Raw genomic sequence first — 2,946 nt, forward strand, 5'->3', positions numbered from 1 at the left:
TAAACAAGCTGGTAAAATGAGGAAAACTATCAGCGGTAGATCTGGTAAAATGCATAAAATATCTAACAATAATATTAATAAAAATAACAACAACAACAATAATAATAACAATAATAATAATAAAGCTAATAAAAGAAATAATAAAATTAGTGACAGTAAATTGTTAAAAGTGGGACAGAAACCGAATTATGATAATGATTGCGTCTCCGGTGATGATAATGATATAAACGGCAATGACGATGATGATGATGGTGGTGGTGGTGGTAATGATATTAATGGTGATGATAATGATCGCATTAGTGGCTTCAAAAATGTTCCTGGCATCCATAGGTTTTCTGACGCTAATGGAAAAAAAGTGAGTTTATGATAATGATGATGGTGATAATGATGATGACTGTGATGGCGATGGTGTAATGACCACCATCTTCGTCGCATTGTCATCATCATTTTCAGAACATTACAATCACCATCACCGACATCATCTTCTTCATCTTCCTGATTCAAACTCACTAGTACGATCATTAGCAACATATAGATACCTTTCTATAATTTTCGCTTCACTCATAACCCTCATCGTCATCGTCGTCATCATCATCGTCATTTTCATAGCCACCATCACCATCATCTGTATTCTGTTCATCATCGTCACCGTTATACCATCACCATCATCATTATTTTTATCATCATCATTCTCACCACCGTCACGTATCCATTATGCGTTTTCTTAGGTTTTTGGCTAGCTTATTGGTTGCACTTTCTCTCTCTCTCTCTCTCTCTCTCTCTCTCTCTCTCTCTCTCTCTGTTTGTCTGTCTAAATGTGCGTGCATCTGCCTGTCTTTCTGCCTGTCTGTCTTTGTAAAGTTATGTGTGATTGTTTGACGTTGATGATGTTGTTTTCACAAGCAAACAGATATAAACAAACACAAACGGATATATACATTTATAAAAACAAACAATCAAACAAACAAATGCGTACGCACAGGTACAAAAGAACAAACACACAAACAAACCAACAAACAAACAAACAAACATGCAGACAAGCAGACAAACATACATACATACATACATGTTCTTGTTTATAGTAAAAAAAACAACCGACTAAAACAAAAGAATACTTCTTAACAATCCATCTTATTCCAGAAATATAATCCAACGGTAATTTTCTCTCTCTCTATATATATATATATATTCGCATATTTTTCCTATCTTTTTCCATCTCTCTTTCTCTCTCTCTCTCTTTAAATGTATGTATTTTTGTTAATCATTTTTTATAAAGCCTCATATCTTTGAAAACTGTCAAAAGCAATTTCTCTCCTATCTTCTCTCTTTCTTTCCCTTCTGCTTAAATTTTTTAAGCTTTCTTTCTTTTGTTTTATCTTTTTTTCTTTTTCTCTTTCTTTTTTTTCTATTTCTCTCTCTCTTAATGTATCATATTTAACCTCATAATTTCAGATTACAACCATCCCATCCCGTGTTTATCTTTCTCTCAGTCCTTCTCTCTTTCTCTCCATATTTCTCTCTCCACATCTATTTCTTTTTCTGTACACTCCTCTCTCTCTCTTTCTTTCTCTCCATTTCTTTTTTTATCTCTCTCTCTCTCTCTCTCTCTCTCTCTCTCTCTCTCATTCTCTCTCAAATCATGACCTCGTATCTCCATGCAGCCATCAAACACGCCAGTTTTGCTTGGCACGGAAATATTTTTGAGATTTTCAATCAAGAAATTAATCCCTGGTACAACTATAGCACGAAAGAATTTCTTTTAATTCATTTGTATAAATTTCTTGTTTGTTTATCTGTTTGACCTATTTTTGTTTGGTTTTGTTTGCGTGTGTTTTTTTGTATTCTTTCTATCTGTCTATTTTTTCTATCTGTCAATCATTTTCGTTTTTCATTGTTTATATTTTCTACTGTCTTTAATATATTTTTTCATTGTTTTTTTTTCAGACAAACAATTGGTTTTTTAATTAATTCATTCATTCATTTATTAGATCGTTCGTTCGTTTGTTTGTTTGTTAGTTCGTCGTTCGCTCGTTCGTTCGTTCGTTCATTCGTTCATTCATTCCTCATTAACCTGCTTTATCCCTAGTTACATATTTTTAAAATTTCGCATTTCTCTGTTGAGCTGCACAATGAGATTAAGACCGTGTTTTTGTTTATGAGATTTGTATATATACAAACATACAAAAGTGGTCTGTATTGTATGATTTCAAATCTTAAATTGTTTGTTTGTATGTTTGTTTTTATGCATGTTGTATGCATTTGTACAGTTGGCACTCACACTGTCTGCATGTTTGTTCGTATGTATGTTGGCTTGTAGGTTTGTTGGTTGTTTGTTTGTATCAATGTATGTATATTTGTTTGTATGTTTATTTGTTTGTATATATATTTGAGTGTATCTTTTTTTCTTATCTTATTTGCAAACATTTCGTTTTGTATAAGGTCAAACAACGCACTGGTTCGACAAGCTTTAGTAGATTTCACTGTTGACATAGTTGATTGCAGAAAGGAGAGTAGAAATATAATTATCTTTGTACTACTACTGCTTCTCTTACTACTACTATTACTACTACTACTACTACAACCACTAATAATACTAAACCTGCTACTACTACTGCTGCTTCTACTACTACTACTACTACTACTACTACTGCTAGAGCTATTGATTAATGTTATAATGATAATGGACTTGTTAATTAACAAAGCTACTGATGAAATGATGAGAATGATGTAGAGTAAGATGAGTTTTGTGATGATGATTGCAATGATTCTAGCAGTTATGAAGATGAAGATAATAGTTACAATATAACTCTAACTATTCCTCTTCATCTCTCTTTTTTCTCTTTTTCTGTTCTTCCGTAACTCTTTGTATCTTTCGTTACCCGTCCAATCTTTTTCTGAATTACTCTCTCTTTTACTCTCTTTCACTCTCTCTTTTTTCCTCTCTCT

This window comes from Helobdella robusta (genome assembly GCF_000326865.2).
Source record: "Helobdella robusta unplaced genomic scaffold HELROscaffold_42, whole genome shotgun sequence".
NCBI lineage: Eukaryota > Metazoa > Annelida > Clitellata > Rhynchobdellida > Glossiphoniidae > Helobdella > Helobdella robusta.